Source organism: Polypterus senegalus, chromosome 5 (assembly GCF_016835505.1).
Source record: "Polypterus senegalus isolate Bchr_013 chromosome 5, ASM1683550v1, whole genome shotgun sequence".
NCBI classification, from domain to species: domain Eukaryota; kingdom Metazoa; phylum Chordata; class Cladistia; order Polypteriformes; family Polypteridae; genus Polypterus; species Polypterus senegalus.
The window spans coordinates 57862435-57881072 of NC_053158.1; the positions used below are offsets into that span (position 1 = coordinate 57862435).

The 18638-nt window shown below is 38.3% G+C and overlaps 1 long non-coding RNA gene across 1 annotated transcript in view; it reads right to left on the reverse strand.

Moving 5' to 3' along the window:
- LOC120529976 overlaps positions 1 to 18240 on the reverse strand; it is a 72391-nt gene extending 54151 nt beyond the window's left edge. Inside the window, exons 1-2 of the long non-coding RNA XR_005633838.1 lie at positions 18113 to 18240; positions 4988 to 5063 (exon numbers count right to left, since the gene is read on the reverse strand). This is a non-coding gene — a long non-coding RNA (uncharacterized LOC120529976). The remainder of the gene's footprint in view (positions 1 to 4987; positions 5064 to 18112) is intronic.
- Between the last annotated feature and the right edge of the window lie 398 nt (positions 18241 to 18638).

The window sequence follows — 18638 nt, forward strand, 5'->3', positions numbered from 1 at the left end:
CAAAGAAGAGCTCATTTATAGTTATTAATTAACATAGTATACATGGACAAGAATGACTGGATTATCCTTGGAAAAAACTCCAAAAATTCCCTCGCCTTGGATTGGAACCCGAGGGCTGTGAGCCAGCAGTGCAAACCACTACTCCATCATACTGCCCTGTACTATTTCTTCATGAAGTGGAGACAATAAATTTCTGTTTAGCTAAAAGTACATCTAAAGGAACAATTTGAACAGATGTGGTATTACATGTCTTTCAAATGAGACGCCTGATTCTTTTTTTTTTATGTATATTCAGAACTCATAATGCTCCTTTCAAGCTTGAGAGACTAGGGCAGTTTCACCATGTAATTATCATTTTCTCTTCTGTTGAAAAATAACAGCTCTGAACTTGTTACAAAAATAAAAAGGTACTGCAACAAGTGAATGTTCTGCTTTGTATTCAAATGATATTTGCAATGATTGTACTTAAAGTTCTTTTTAAAACTGATTTGTATTCTGCTTTAAACGGTACCAATCTAATTTGGAACATTTTCAGCACTTTATCTTTTTTCATTCTCATGGAATTGCACAGTTTAAAATGGTGGAATTTTTATGCAAAAAAATAAAATAAATAAAAATAATTGACTCACTCTCCTGTACTTGCATTCTGACATACAGTTATTTGTTGAAAAACCATACCCGAAGTGAATGATGAAAATGGATTTGTACTTTACTGAGTGTAACATTGTCACAAATATCTAATCTTCACAAACAGAATACAGTGACAATCCCAGTCTTGACCCACTAATAACACATGTCTACAGGATTGGCACTGGAAGGAGCCACAACCGCCACTCCGCCATTCATGTTCTACTGAGATCATTTGTGTGTTTATCTGGAAGCACAGCCATCCTTGTGGTGCCTGATATAAATGACAGATCAAAATTAGTATTGATTTCAACCCTTTGCCCTCAGCTTCAGAAAGGTCACTGATTTCCTACAGTGAGACATTCTCTTGTGAGGTACAAGACTTGGAAATGGAATGCAATAGATAAAGAATGCTGATGTCCTGTAGCTATCTATGCAGATTAAAGAAAAGAATACACATTCAGCGTGGGGGTGATGCGCATAATTTCCTGTAAGTCACAGTCAGGAGAACAATGCATGTTTTGGCTCATCTTTTGTTTCTGCACTTAATGTGATAATTGGGCTCAGGAGGTGAAAGGCCAACATGTTAGTTCACTTAGCCATCACACATAATTGCCTGCTGTTCAAAAGGAACAAAGGGGCTACTTTATTACTTTCAGGCTGTCTTCAGCTGAGCTTGTTAAACATATCTTTCTTCACCAGCTAGAAATGGGTCTCTGCCCAGTAACTAGAGAGAATTCAGTAACTATATTGAATTCAGTAACTATATTATAAATATGATGGGTAATTATAATAATATTAAGAATTTACAGTTCATTAACAGAGAAACAACTGGGGTCAGGGAGCAAGGTGTGTCCAAGTGTGTCTTCTCATGTATGGCAGCTTATTAGGCCTTACAAGTTTATGTATTCAGTTCATGGGCAATCAATCGGGTAAAAGTCAATAAATGATTCTACGGTTATCTCACGACAAGCTCAGTATGAGGTATTATCTTATGGACTGGGTTCAAGATCTCTGAAATGCTTCCTATAAAGCAAACACCCAATGAATATGTAATCCCAAAGGCTCACACAATTTCTTCTACATCTTTTTAAAAGGCACCACCACTCTCATATTAACCATGTATTAAGTCAAAGAAGCAAATAGCAAAACAATGGCGTATTAAAGTCAGCATTAAGTCACACCTGTTTACTCGGTATCATGCTCAAGTTCTTAAGGAGGTTAGTGAGTACATATATAAACTTTTGATACACATTTTTAGATAGTCACTGTGCCCTGGGGAAATTCCAAAGGGTTAGAGTTAGGCTTAGGGTTAGGGCAAATATCATCCCATTATATAAAAAGGGTGATCAGACAGACCCAACCAACTATAGGCCAGTAAGTGTAATGTGCATCACAGAAAAATTAATGGAAGGAATTATTAAGAATAAGATTGAGCAACACTTGGCAAGAACAGGAGTTTTTCTGAACAGTCAGCATGGGTTCAGAAAGAGGGAGGTTGTGTTTTACTAACATGTTAGAGTTCTATGAGGAAGCAACAAAACGATATAATCAAATTGGAGCAGATCCGTCCATCCATTCATTATCCAACCCGCTATATCCTAACTACAGGGTCACGTGGGTCAGCCAACACAGGGCGCAAGGCAGGAAACAAACCCCGGGCAGGACGCAGTGGAGCAGATGATGTTATTTATCTTGACTTTCAGAAAGCATTTGATAAGATGCCACATGAGAGGTTTGGCATGAAATTAAACAAAGTGGGAGTTTAGGGTGCTGCTTGTAGATGGGTGCAAAATTGGCTCAGTCACAGGAAGCAGAGGATGATGGTATATGCACGTATGGGTGAAACTCAGGGATTATAACTCGGCCAACCATGGTATTTATTGGAAAACTGTACCGCCTGGTAAATTATTTGTCTTTTGTGCATGTATTCAGCATTCAGACCTCACAAAATGCAATTTAGATGCAGGCAGCAACACATGGAAGCGACTCTTCTGTGTCCGCTATGTGGGAAGATGTTTTTCTTCTGTTATGAGTTAATAAAGGAAAACAGAAAAGTAGTGTGAATAGGGCCTTCAGCCTGCATACTGTTTTCTTTTAAATCCATAAAACTTTCTGTAAGTTTACTTATCAAACTGAATCTGTTCTCCCTCATAGAAGTGCAGGAGTCCATTGAGGGAAAAATACATAAATCTCTTATGAGTAATTTTGTATGAAATTTGCTTAACAACAAATTCTAGCTGTCCACCAGCAGATCTCATTGAAGAACTTATTTTAAATTAATTCAGCATCTGAAATTACCATAAGTTGAAAAAAATATTTGCAGACAGAAAGAGAACAGGAAAATTCTATTTAAAAAAATACCATCTTGAAATTATATATATAATATTTTTCACGTTGCCTACACACAAACTTCTGTAGGCAATGTCTAGAGGCAATTAAAAAGACAAATGTAATGTTAAATTGAATTCTAAAAATTGTTAAATGTGCAGTAAATCAATAGATGTTAAGCTTCAACTCTAATGCATTAGTAAGGCCAAATTTGTACTACTGGGTGCATTTCTTCTTCTACAAAAAAGAAACCACAGCACTAGCAGTTCTGCAGAAAACAGCAACCATGTGCATCTCAGGACCCAAGACCGTAAAGGAATGGTAAACCTCAGACATTTCAGCAAAAAAAAAAAACATACAGTATTTTATCTTAGATATATATTTTTTATTTATTTCTTATGAATATTCTTAAAGTTTTATTTTTAAAGATCATGACAATGTTTTGGATTCATTATTTCTAATTATGTCACAGCACCATTTTAAAGTCTCAAAAGCTTGTTGGTAAGTTTCTAGGAATGCCTGCAAAGATGCACTGCCTGTCGCATCATTATTGTTCTGTTAATAAAGCTCAATATAATGCTGCAGCTCTCTTTCTGAGATACGTAGGATAGTTTTAGTCTTGCAGTCATAGTGTTAGTGTTTAACAACTCATAGCTTCCCTCATCTCAAACTAATTCATAGTCTTAACATTTTGGCAGTGGTGATATTCTCATTTATTTTGGTAATGACCCCTGGTAATTGTTGTTTTGCTTTTGTGTATGGTTTAGCCAGATATTGGTTTTTGATAACAATACTTCTTGGTACTCTAGAAAACAATTTTTTTCATTCTAGAAAACAGTTTTTATTCCAGTTTCACAGTCTGATTTTAAAATCACCTTTGCGGTTGCTTACCATCCACTGTGCCAGGAGAATTAAATAAGCATGTGAAGCAAGTCTGTACTGCAGTCCAGCCAGGCAGGGAGTCAAAAGTAAACGCTGGCCCCATAAAAAATGGTTTTACCTATTTTTGGTTTAGCGGGAGTTGTAGAAAGGGATGAAGGGGACCCTGTGGGGTTCAGCGACAGATGAAGAGAGGAGGGTGTTCCCATGGGCATTTACTTCAGTAAAAGGGAAGGGTTCCCCATGGAGTTTGTTAAAAAAAGTACTATTCAGGCTCCTTGGAATTATGGGCTCAGGGAATTTCATTGCTCCCCTACCCCTCTACTTGTCAGGCTTGCAGCCGAGGCAGTTTAAATATTTGCGACTGGCATAACAAAAGACATGTCTGACTCTTATAGACTAATTTAAACTTTTGTGGTCTTGACAAATGAAGACTATGATGGGACCTAACCTGGGCCTTCTGAATTTTCAAAGGCATTGATAAAGCTGATCCTGTTGGATTCATTCAATTAGTGAATTACGTACTTGAGGTATTAGTGGAATTACATACTCAATTACATAATCATTAGTGAAAGTTAAGGGAAACTGCAGTTAGACTGAAGCCAGGAAACAGATTTTTGCAGAAAATGACATTGGAATCTGGAACAAACTACCAAGTCACACGGTTAAAACAGAAACCTTGACAAATTTTAAAAAGTATCTGGATGAGATTGTGAGACAACCTAACTGTTAATCAGCTACCTTTAATTAACTGATTGGTCTCTTCTTGCTTAGCAAACATCTTATATTCTTAGACTACTCAGTGTGCCACTGTGTCATCTGCGATAATGTTTATATATACTGTCATGTGCATGCAAATGGGAGATAGCTTAAAGGCTCTGGTGATAATGATTACCCCCTGAACCGAGGTTGGAGCTGTGTTCTAATGTCTTCTAGTCCTTGGCTTCCTATAGTTTTTACAGTTAGTTCACTTAAAGATTAACAGGACAGTTTAAATATGTTACCATTCAATAGGTCTCCAAACAGCCTGTGCCTAGTTAACAGTGTAGGGTCACTTTTAGAATCTAGAATTGAATGTCTGTCCTTGGCAGAGTTCTGTCTTCAGCCACTTCAAAAAGTGAACAAGTGAAGTGACTGATTTATGACCTACTTGTATGAGGTTGTCTTCTGCTGTCTTCCAGTTCTCTCCTATGGTGTGTCCATCTGTAGATGTTTCTAGTTTACTCCTGGAAAGAGGGAAGAATATGATTTGAGACATCTGTACTTTCTCAACTTTTCGCACAAGGTGTTTTTTGCTCCTGAATTCACCTTCAAAGGGAGACAGAGTAAACTTTGACTCTCTCTCTCTATTATATATATAGATAGATAGATAGATCTACCAACCCACTGGACTCCAAGCTTGCCTGCCTTATGAATTCTGAGCCAAGGCCAGGAATTACTTTCTGGAATGTGGATGTCTCATGAAAACCCTGGGATGGTCGTTCTAGTACTTTCCTTATCAATCACAGATAATTGTGCAGTTCTGGTCCCTAATTCCTTCTTAAATGATGGGGCAACCCCCAAGGAACTTGTCCAGCATATAAAATAGCATGGGGGCATATACAGTATAAGGAAGTGAACCTCCCTGCTACCATCTCTTAATATTACCAACTAGATATTTCATGAAAGTCTAATTACATCTTATTCTTGCATGATAGGTGCTCCAGAGGCCAACAGTTTAACAGCTATGCGGTATACATATCTCCAATTTTTTAATTTCAGAGTGCCTTCAGATTGGCAGTAGTTCCTGGTCCAAAAAACCCTTTTCTTCTTATTTTTCAATTTTAGCAACAACTTTCTTACTGCCACTCTCACCTGTCAAACCTGCAGATCATTTGAAAGTGACACTTGCTTACTTTGATCACTGTCCTGTGACACATCTATCACACAAGCTGTTGACTCTCAGAAACATGTCTTCTGATTCTCTTTTGGCTTTGGATCTGCCAGACCTCCTCCTGTCAAAGTTGTCTCCAATTTCCAAGTCCTATTGATGGTGTCCCTGACACTTTGGCTTTCTTTTCAATTTCTCTAAAGGAAAGACCTACACTTTCAAGAGTTCTTATTGTCTGTCTTCTCTTATTAATTGCCCTTTTCTCACCATTATGATAGTGATATGCGGTTTAGTACTGTTAAAATAATGCTTAGGAGGATGTAGTGATACATTTTGTTGTAACAGTGCTTTTCTACAGACTAAGGATTTGTAAGTAATCAACAAAAGTTGGAACACCTGTAGGAATTGTTTGCATCAACGTTCAAGTCTTAATTATCTTCTATTGTGAAAATACTGTAAGATCTTGACCTTTAATTGTTCCCTGAAAAAGGACTTTTTGCATAACTCTCATTACATTTCAGTTTATGGTAACCTTATATTTTTTAATCTCTAGCATTTTACTGCTAGTTTTGTACAACTTCAGGTTAACCACTGCAATTAAGAACTGCTTAAATTTTGATAAAAACTGGAAAAATTAGGGTGTTCTAAAACGTTTGACCATTTTCTGTTCATCAATGTCAAAAAAGCCAAATTAAATCCACTGTGATTCAATATCAAAAGTAAAAAAAATGTCCAAGAGGATGAATACTTTGTATAGACACAGTGTGTATGTATATATATATATATATATATATATATATATATATATACATATACAGTATATATGTGTGTGCGCGTGTGTGTGATTGTAAAAACTTGCTCTGTGGAGATGAATAAAACTATGCATTTCTGAGACTATGAAAATGTTAAGCATGCAGCTCTAAAACCTGACACCCTGATCATGTCAGAATCTCAAAAAGAGAGCTGACTTGCCTAGCAAGTGGAGGAAAGGAACTGCCAGTGTTATAGGGAAGAGAAGTAGCAGTTCTGCTGCCATTTTCATTTTTTATCATTAATTCTGTCTATTTTTATTTCAGAACATTTTCAAAACAGTATGTGATCTTTGCCTGAAGAAGAATATGCTCTGACTGTAACTGTTTCTACCTTTGTAAATAGAAATATGCAGAATGCTGAAACATTTCTTAAATGTTTGCCTGTGCCTTATTTTTTAAACAATATTAAGGCCTGTCTAGAATCAGTTTATCATTATCTTGACGATTTAAAGAAAAAACAAGAGCTAATTTTTAGGCTTCTTTAAAAGAAATCCTACATGAATAAAGCCACCAGGGTCCCTAGTGGAGATACTGCATTAAAATAAATATCTAATGTGTCCAGCACATGATTTTCCCACCTACATAAAGCTGTGATTTTGAAATTTTGACTCCTCCACAATGCTTTCCTTCTATGTACATAATACACAATATATCTAGTTACTGCTGTAGAGCAAAATCCACTAGTGACAAACTTCTATCATTTACAGTTCTAATAAGTTCACAAAATTTCATTTGGATTGAATGACTCATTTTAGATTTACACTGTCTATGGACTCACATCCTGACACAGACATGTACAGTATAAATACAAATGTATAAATCTACTCAAAATTTTTATATTCACATGCACACCTACAGTCTATGCAGTGAAAGCTAAAAAAGACATAGGAGTAGGTAAAGTAGCAAAAGAATTATTTGCTGTAGTTTCCCTGAGTTCCTTTTAAAAATAAAATGAATGCCAAAAGTGAGGCGAACACAGTGACTGTCAGTTATGGGACCATCAGGCAGATGTGTGTGATGGTCTAACAGCTTTGTGCTGCTCGGGGCTGACTCTTCTGGTTTATATCAAGCATTTCAGGGTTATCCCTTAAAAGTGACTTCTCACGTGTGGCTAGGGGATTCTGGAGTTGGAAACCAGGAGATAATAAGACTCTTGTGCTAGAGAGGAGTTTGGTGGGCCTTCTCCAGAGCCATCTTCATCGGAGCATGTGAAAACAGCAAGACTGTCAAGGTTGCATGATTAGTAACTAGTGTAGCAGCAGCCAGCTTGTGAAAAGAGCAATATAAAGATTGAGAGTCCTCTGGCACTTGGCGCTGGCTATATTGTCAGAAGAAGAACAAGGAGAAGACCTAAAATGGACTGTTTTTTTTCTGAGGCATTCCTGGAGAGTTTTGAAGTTGAGATCTGGAGTAGCATTTGCAGCATTAGTTCAGTGCAGGATGACAGCCAAACGACCACTACATCTGCAGACCTACACAAGAATTTTTGTCTAATCCACATATGATGAAAACATATGATTGACACCACTGCTTGATTACATGCCAAAGCAACATTCACCCTCCCTGCTCTGCCCCCTGACAACAAAGTGCTCAAGACCACTGCTGATGTGTCTTTCTCATCATTAATGGGTTTGTGTGCAACTGCAAGGAATTCTAAGTGGTTTCTGGGTACAGCATATTCAAAAGGGAAGGCTATGCAAAGAGGCTGACAAGTTTCATCAGCCATCATGCAAAAACCAGCTTGAGCGCCAGTTGCAGGGTAGCATATAAAAACAGCAAGCCTGCCAAAGTCACTTGAATTGCAAATAGTGCGACAGCAGCAAGCCATCCTTCAACGGACAGAGAGCTACACAAAAGATCAAGAGTGAGTATCCATTGGCATATACAACATATGCAATATATACTGTACTAGGCTGACCCGCCTTTTAAGGCGACCAACTTTTAAGTTGACCAGTTCTTAAGGCAATTCAATATGTAGATCAATTTGGTATTTTATACAAACTCATTAATTTGGTTATATTGCATTTGAGCGGTATTACTTTAATACTCATAGTTTCTGTTATTTTTGTGATGAAATATAAACTTTTTTTCTATATTGAGGTCGCCCTTTTGAACCCCCCTGATATTTACTACGCAGTATGGCATTTGTACTCCATCAACATTAATTATTTCCAGAGACATAATTTTGTCTATTTTTCCAGCGCATCGCGCACAAAAGCAAGGGAACGATGGGAGCACCAGAACTCTACTCACATCATGTCGCTTCGTACCGCAAGCTGCAAATAGTAAGTCTGTGATAAGCGGACTTTCCACTTACAGGACGGAAGGACAATCCCAACCGCTTTTATATAGTAAGAAAGAAGAAGATATCACACAGTCTGGAGTAGAAAATCATCTGTTACCTGAAAAAACGAAACTACAAATCCCATCGTGCATTGCAAAACAGACGGGGCGTGTGTGAAACTCTGCGCCTGCGTAGCACTCACGGGACGGAAGGACAATCCCGACCGCTTTTATATAGAAGGATAACTATAATTGATGTGTTTATTATAATGCTTAGAAAAACTCATATTAAATTGTATAATGCATTAAAGGTAATGGGGCAGGAGGAACTAAACTACAGTAGTTCTGAGAGGCTATAATGGTGCAATGGTGTATTAGATGTCCCTCGGGGCAGGTGAAAAGTCTGCCAACTATGCAGGACCCATTATTGAGTCCAACTATGTGATCTGAGTGGTGAGGCAGCATTGTTAAGCACTGTGCCACTGTGCCTTAAGCAACAAAAGACACAGATGGAATGAATACCACAAGCAAACTGCATCAAACAGCCTCAAATTAGCAACAAGCAAATAAACTATAGATCATTGTACTCACACTGTTCCATTTGTGGGACACACATTAGCTATGCAACAAAGTGATGGTGTGGGACTGGCTCATTCTATTTTGCGGCTCCAGGCACATCTTTTTTGTTTCCTATGTATCTGGGCCAGGGGTTCTCAAACTCGGTCCTGGGGGACCCCTGTGGCTGCAGGTTTTTGTTCCAACCAGTCTCCTAATCAGTAACAATACCTGATAGTACTGATCTCATTTAATTATCTGGTATTTTTTTCTTTTATTTGACATTCAGAAATGCACAGCAGCATGATTTTTACATTTATAAAAAACTTAGAAATATTTCTGTTTTTGCTATGGCTTAGTACATTTTAATACTTTTTTTTTTTTTTTTTACCAAACTTAGTTTTTTTAATTTCTACAGTGGGATGCAAAAGTTTGGGCAACCTTGTTAATAGTCATTATTTTCCTGTATAAATCGTTGGTTGTTACGATAAAAAATGTCAGTTAAATATATCATATAGGAGACACACACAGTGATATTTGAGAAGTGAAATGAAGTTTATTGGATTTACAGAAAGTGTGCAATATGATATATTTAACTGACATTTTTTATCGTAACAACCAACGATTTATACAGGAAAATAATGACTATTAACAAGGTTGCCCAAACTTTAGCATCCCACTGTATATTACTCCTAAAACAGGGAATCTGGGAAACAACAGTTCACTTAATTAGCCCAGGAGTCCAATTAAAAACAGAGGCTGGTTGGAACAAAAACCTGCTGCCACAGGGGTCCCCCAGGACCAAGTTTGAGAACCCCTGATCTGGGCAAATGCTTTGCACTTTTTTCTTCTATTAAGAAGAAAGAAACACCTTCTAAATAGTAATAAATCTTTTGTTTCTATTACTTCACAGTAAGTCATGTGTTCTCTGAAGATGGAAGGGGAGGAAAAGGACTTCTTTAAGGCTTATTTTGAGATTGTTGCTGGGCACATAGCTAATTTGACCTGCACCATTAACCATGCAGTGCTGCGCTGCGAGCAGCACAAGGATCAGTATTATGTATCTGGGGTCAGTACTCGCAATACTGCAAGTTTTTTATTTTTTTCAAACGCATGCCAGATATGCAGCAAATCTGACGTATTTCTCAACCTTTGTGGCTTTGGGAGTCATATTTACTTTTTTAATTTCACTGACGACCCACATACAGTGATGGAAGAGACCTGGAATTTGAAACGACAATAAGTTCAGGAAACAAGCGCGGTTAGAGATAGTGAAAATTCATCAATGGATGGTCTCAGCGCATCTTAGTAGCCGAAACAGCATTTTGTTTTTTTTCCTTGTGCACTTGCATCCTGCTGATTGTCATGTCATGTGTAAAAGTTGTATGCTTGGCTGCTACTGCTCTGTGATGGCACACAGGGATTCCAAAGCATCTTGGGACATCTGGAAAAAAACTGTTTCCATTTGCACGGCAAAGAAATATTCAGTGAACAAGGTCTTCAGTGAACATATCATATTCTCAGCGAAAACCTTTTTGCTGAATTTCACCGATCAACACTGGTAGCTGTCAAAGAAAAGTGCAAGGGCGGTCACAGTTTCACATGACAATAATGACCCCATAAACCATCTATCTGCAAAATTCATGGTATATGAGTGTATGTGAAGTATACATAGTATATTTCTATAGAAAATCCCATCCTAATGTGCTTTCCAGGTATAACATAGTTTTCTTAGTATTTTTAGAGCTGGATCACTGGCAGGTTTAGTAAATTGCTGGGGGCATACAGTCTTGCCCTGGTATACTTTTGGTTTGTGATCCAACAGCTTAACTCACAGGCCACAGTAGCTGCAAGAAGAAACTGTAAGAGGAAAGTGTAAGGAAAGCCAAAAGTCCAAAAACAGATCCTCTTTGTAAGTCAGTGAGTCGGTGCTCAACTTGCAATGTAACATAATCATTGTTTTTTCTCACAATAGCATTTCCAATTCTTTCTCTAAATAGCATCCTTCCAAAGCACCAGTTCATAGGCTGCCACATTGTTTTATTGACCAGATTTAATCTCCTGATGCTTTTGTTTCTGCTCTAAATTTGTGACCTTGGTGACATCCAAACCTGATGGAGAATTCTGACCATCCGAATAAAAAGAAGATGAAAACAAGAATAAAAAAAGAAGAAGTTTAGACTCATATTTTGCAGCCATACATCCAATCAACCTTGTAGCATTGTCCACTAAGTGACAACCAGTGCTGGATGGGGCAATAATTCATCATATTCACACACACACACACACTTGCTGTGGTCCACTTTAGTGCAATCAATAAAACTAACCCCAAATCTTTGGGATGTGGGAGAAAACTTGTAGTACCTAGAGGGACAAGAACACACTCACACATACCCACATATATATAAATAAGTGTGGCAGGCCCCAGGTCTCTGAAGCTGTGAGGAATTGTGCTAGCCAAGTATTGCATCCAATTAAAAGATTTCATTTTTATCAGTTCTTCCTCATGTTTATGCAGTATTGTACCTGGCTTTTTGTTGTGTATAGTTTTTCAGATCCTGTCTCTGTTTACCCTCCATTGCATATCATTAATTTATGATTTTTTTGCCCTGAATCACTCAATCAGCATGAGCTCTGTGTGCATCCCCTCGTTACCATGCAAAATCCTGATCAATCTAATGGAGCCTGGAGGGGTAACTAAAATGTTTAACACCTAGGTCCAATCAAAGACAGGAAGAAAATGTACCTGAACGTTCTGAGAAAATGAAATGCCTGATAAAAGAGCATCATCACAAACAGCATGGGTGAGAGATCTGTGCCTCCAAACGAGGTCCTGCAAGCAAATCAGAATGTATTGACTGAAAAACTCAGCAGGAGTCCACTGAAGTAAACAAAAAAAAAAGACAAGAAAGCTGACCCTTCTCCTTCTAGGTAACATGTCTTGGTAACATTTTATTAACTTGGGAGGATTTAACCTTTTCTTTGCCCGCCCTCATCAAACGGCTTGCTAATTTTGCACTTAGCGCCAGTATTGTCGGCAGGTTTTCAGTGCTGCTTTATAAACCAGTGTCCTTTTGGAAATCTGCGATCTTTTGAAGCAGTGTGTAAGCTGAGGCCCCTTCATAAATGCCCTACAGAGGAGTCATCTCAGTAGACAAAGAGCAGTTTTGGCTTTTCAAGATTTTCAGTAGATGGTACACGCAGAAGTGCTGCCGGCATTCACTTCAAACCCTATATTAGTCAATCCGATTTCACCCTGAGTCAGGGAAAATTATATTATGGAAGAAAGGGAGCCATGGAGTGGATAAGAATAGCAACCAGGCAGCACACAAAACGGCTTGCTCAAACCTTTTTCATCAAACCAGAAGAATACTTGACACGGTGCTGGTTAATTTAAAAAAAAAAAAATGATGATGACAAAAGACATCAGGCTTCCATAATATTGTAATTTCTGGAATGGTGTCTTAAAAGAAACTCTAAAGCCAGTTTCCTCAGTTATTATTGATAGTTTATAAGGTAAAAGAAAATGGGCTAAAACAAAAGGAGATCATTTATAAACAGATTGAAAAACAGATATACACAGGTATTAATGTAACAGTTAAATGGATGGAAAGGGAAAAGTAAAAAGAAAATGATAAGAAACAGTATAATTTTAACATAACATTGTTGATCCCACTTAATTCTGTTTTGGGACGGTAGGGGTTGGAGGATGCCAGGCCATTGTAGGGGACACTCACACATATAACCACATCAAGGCCAATTTGAAAACACCGGCTAACCTAACCAGCATTTCTTTGGGGATGTGAGAGGATCTTTTAGTACCACGGGGAGAATGGAAGCCCAAATTAACAATGGAGCACTAGATGTAAAGCCAGGATGGTGGGTCTGTGAACCACTAACCTCAGCAGCACCCTGACAATCTAGAATAAGTTTATTGTTTCAAAATATAAGAAATCATTATTATTAAAATGTAAATGCCTTAAATCAGCATGGTAATCCTGGTTTAATTACTAAATGGGCCGTGTTCTCTATGAAGTTTTCACGTTCTCCCTGTGTAAGTGTGACACTTTAGTTCCCTCTGACAGAAGCTGTTGTCACATTACGTGACTTATAGTCATAGGTTATATCAGACTTACGAGCAGCAGTTGCTGATCTCATTGCTGGATCGTGTCAGTTTACACAACCGGGTATGTCAAAGTTAGCAACCACATGACAAATTTCAAGCACAGTTGAGCTCTCACCTTTTTTGTGACAGCCAATATTGTGCTTCCTGATGGAGCCAGTCCTGTATGAAGGGTTAACGGGTACGTTGAGTTCAGCTTCAATTTCTGCCCTTCTTTTTGTTTTTTCCATTCTATAAAACATGAAACCTCAGACAGGCAAGCTCCTTTTCTGTTTATTAGGTCCAAAACACCCATGTTCCTTATTCTTTGTCACTGCGTTACTGTATATATGCATTGGCCTTTCCAATGAGCATTCATCTCTTGCACGCACAGCCCAACTCTACGACTAAACCGGTTTGATTCTGTTGGCATGACTTAGTTGGAATGAGTTGCTGGGAATGTCATTCACAGGACTACCTCAGACTCTTTAAGATTACATAAATGAAGGCTATGACTGAAAATCGCTGGAAAAGTCACCTAATGTGACATGGTCTCGAAGAAAGCCAATATGTCACATCAAGATTTATTTTCTTACAGCAATTTTTCTATTGTGAGATTGTTCAAGGTAGGAAGCAACTATGAATCAGACACCAGCAAATTACAGGGTACAATCACTCATTTAAAGCCACATCTTTGGGATGCAATTTACAAGAAGAGTACCAGTAAAAACTCACAAGACACAGGGTGAACCCACAAGAGAAGAACTCAAATTCCCTATGCTGCTCTAAATCGCCACAATGTGTGTGCAGCTGCTTCTTACTAGCAGGGTGTGTGCCTGGCTTGTGCCTGTGGCAGCCTGAGTGAATCAGACTTCCTGTGAATATACATTGGATAAGCAGATTATGAAATTAGATAGACTTCTTCTTCTTTTGGCTACTCACAGCAGATCATCATTTTCCATATCTTCCTGTCCTCTGTATCTTGCTCTGTTACACCATCACCTGCATGTCCCCTCTCACCACATCCATAAACCTCCTCTTAGGTCTTCCTCTTTTCCACTTGCTTGCCAGCTCTATCCTTAGCATCCTTTTCCCAATATACCCAGCATCTCAGCTCTGTACATGTCCACACCAACCTAATATCACCTCTCTGATTTTGTCTCCAAACCGTCCAACCTGAGCTGATCCCCTAATGTACTCATTTCTAATCCTGTCCATCCTTGTCATACCCAATGCAAATCTTAACATCTTTAACTCTGCCACCTCCAGCTTTGTCTCCTGTTTTTTGGTCAGTGCTACCATCTTCAACCCATATAACAAAGCTGGTCTCACTAACGTCTAGTAGACCTTATCTTTCACTCTTGCTGATAGACCATAGCCAACAATCTACTGTATTTACTGAACCTGTCTTAGCAGCATAGCCTTCTAGCCTATGGCCTATATTGGAGATCTGATTCAGTCAATTATTATTTATCAACCCATCCATCCATCGATTTTCTAAAACCTCATATTCTATTACAGAGTCATAGAAACTAAAGATTAAACCAGCTGAATGAGGACCACCACAGGAAACAGCCCTGAATAAAATGCCAACTCAGTCTCAATATATTGTGTCTGTCTTTTACAAGATTGATTAATCATGAACTACTGGGTCTAGAACCTTGATCTTGGTTTTAATCGAAAGCCTATGGTGTGATGCATGCTGGTGATGCACAATATTAATCTAGTCAACCTTCCTGAAGTTATTGGAGTCTGTGTCTTTCAGACAAAATACATAAGAAGTGAAAAGGCAGAAGGAAAACATTTATTTCTATAGCATATTTTCATACAAACAATGTTGCTCATAGTACCAGCAAATATTCTTAAATAAAAAAATGATTTTTTAAGTTTTTAAGTGACATTCTGTTGACAACGTCAATTGGCCAGGGTGGATAGAAAAAAAAAAAAACTTCAGTTAAGCCTGAGAAAAAAAAACCCAAAATGTGTAGGGGTACTAGGCTAATAGACCACCCAGGCATTCTGGGCATTCTGTTTAAATCTCTGAGGATTCAACACAGTGGTTTTTGAGGCAGACTGAGGTTTCCACTTTCATTCAAATGTCACAGGTGGCTGCACAGGACTTTGATCACATAGTGGTGGGGCAGAATACCACCACAGAAATACCAGAAAAAGACTAATAAATATAAAAGATTCATAAAGATTGCTGGTTCATTGAAGAGTTGAACTAAAATGTAGCTATGAAAATGCAAAACAAAAAAGTTGTTCTTTAGAAGAAGAAAAAGAAGAGCAGTGACATCTGTTGAGTGTGCAGCAAATTCCAGAAAGCAATTATGTGACAGGAAGAAGATGAAGAATGACAGCTTTAGCATCTGTTAAGTGTCAGGCACATGTGGTGCAGCAACCCGGTGGTATTCGTGAATGACTGGGGCTGCAATCTTAATCTTGGGAAGTCCAGAGGTCTGCATGTTTCAGGTGAAGTAAACATCAAAATTGCTTTGCTACAAGCAGAAACTGTAGGAGCTACTCGAACTCGCAAACTGCTCGTTTCTCTTCTTGAATGTCTTGTTTGTCTTTTCTGATGGCAAATCAGAGCATGTGTATTGTTGGAAACCACTGTGCATCTTCAGTAGGTACCTCAGAGTCAGAAGTGTTTCGCCCTTTAACTTGTATGCTGTGGCTAAGTTAGCCCACGCTTGCAAACAGGTTCCAACTGTGAGCTCCCATCAGGCACTACTATCTTGAGACAGTCTCAACTGCCAAGGTTATCTCACCTGTGACCTGTCTTCTGTAAGAAACAGTACACTGATGTTTCTGGGAAGCCCCAGCAGCCAACTTTGATGTGGGATAAGATTGCATGCCATCCTTTGTCTACTTCAATCAAATCTGGATACTTGGCCTTCATGAATTGGTGGGATATAGCTAGCATGTCCTCTCAGGGTACTGTTAGTTTGACCACCATGATAGTTTTCGTACTCCTGGATAGAGGAACCATGTCTGATCAAAGTGAGGTTACAGACACGACTTCTGGAAAAATAAGTCTACTCTTCCAGTTGACCTGTGTATCCCAGTATGAAAACAGTGTCTAGTAGGATATCCTTTATTCTATATACCCATCCAATTTGAACCCCATTTCAGGGTTACATGAAATTCAAGCCTCACCAGCAATTGGCCCATGGCAGAAACCAACTTTCAATGCCAGCACAACAAAATATTTTTTTCCTGTGGACATCAGTCTAACTAGATCAAAGGAAAAAAAGGAAAAATAATATTTAGAAAATGAATGGATGGATAGATGAATGAATAGATGTAAAAACATTTTCCCATCCATTCTTAAATTGAGTCATCCCTCTATTCTTCCATTTTCCAAACTCACCTATTTTTTCCAGGGTCCTTAGAAAAACAGTCTAAATCAGTAGCAAGAAGCTCAGTATGAAAGTCAAGCCCGGAAAGAAGGCCAGTATATATTTCCACATTTCTGTCCATCCATGTTTCCATTTCCTTTATTCCATTAAACTATTATAGGGAATTAGAGCCTGTCTGAGAAGCGTCAGGCTAAAGAATTGGAAAAAAATTGTAGGATGCCAGCCTAACAAAATATTATTTTCCCAGCTTACCTTCCTTCAATTCTTCTATTCATTTTCCAGCCATGCTTGTTTCATTATGAATTAGATTAGATAGAACTTTATTTGCCCCTAGGGGAAAAATTTGCCAGTAAGAACTAAAGAATACTTTATATTGGCAGAATCTAGTGCAGCATGGTGAAATAAGACTAATAATTTTTTGTGCCATTTTTTTCAGCTATTGTTTGATCCATTCATCCATCCTTTATTTTCCTGGCAAAGTCCTGAGGAGCTAGTACCCTACGTGGCAGCATTGGGTTAAAGGCAGGAATCAACCCTGAAAAAGGTGCCAGTCCAGAAAATGATTATCTCTTTGTGCATCTAATTTCCAAATCTGCCTATTCCATTTCAGAACTTAGAGCCTACCCAGGACCGGGTACAGTGCAGGAGACTTCTCTGGATGGAACAACAGTCCAGTACAATATTCTTTTACATATTAAGCACCACCACCTCAATCAAATATCAGTTTCTCCATTCATTCCTCCATATATTCATCAATTCACTTCCTAAACATGTTTATTTGATTCCAGGGCCATGGAGCTTAGTGCTTATCCTAATAGCACCAGGTTGAAAGTAGGAGGTCACATCTAGAAGGCACCCATGGCTGGTAAATTATTATTTTTTTCTATCTATTATTCCACTTGCTTATTTCCTTATTGGGTTAATGGAAGTTAATGCTTAACCAGGCTGCCTACAATGGAAAGTAGGTTGATTGTCCACATTTTTAGCAATGTGATGTTAGTAATTTTCATCAGGTTTTGCATCTGAAATATGATTTGATACTTATTGCATTGTTGGAAGCTAAACACCCAACAACCCTGAAGTGAGACAGTAGGATTAAGAAAATGGATTGATAGAAATAAAGACAATAAGAGTTGGGAGATCTACATCATTAGAATGAATGAATGCAGAGGAATAGGAAAATGGAAGAAAAAGACCTGAGCCTGAATGTTGAAGCAGCAAAAATAAGCACAGCACAAAGAAAGTGAGCTTTGCAGACAGAATTGGGCAGAATACCAAGAGGCATATTTACCTTATGACTTGCTCCTGTAGGCAGGCAGTACGGTCCAATGGTTCAGGTTGTATGTTTTATCCCCACCACTGACTCAGTACATGACTCAAAGCTAGTCACTTAACCTGTCACTGCTGCGTGAGTCTAAAATAAAGAGTGTTTGCAGTTCACCTCAAATAATGAGATTGTGTTTGGTTACTCGGTCACTTTATCAACATTATAAACATGGCTGTGAATGTTAGCTTTCTGTAAAAGCATTTACATCTATAAAGGGGGGCAGCTACTGAGCATGTAAATGCAATAGCCTTTTCAACCAAAAAAAAAAAATTCTATTTCCCAGAGTCTGGTCTTCAGCGACTGAAAGGGAGAAGTCGGTATAACAAAGAGCAAAGCAAAACAAATACATAGCATGATTAAAACTGCCATGACAGATTAACCTTGTTACTAAAACTGAGAGTTACTGCATATGTATTTTCCAGCTATCCATTTACCCCACAGCAGCTTCATTTTCTAACCCATTTATTCATTTTAAAGTTGTGTGAAGCTG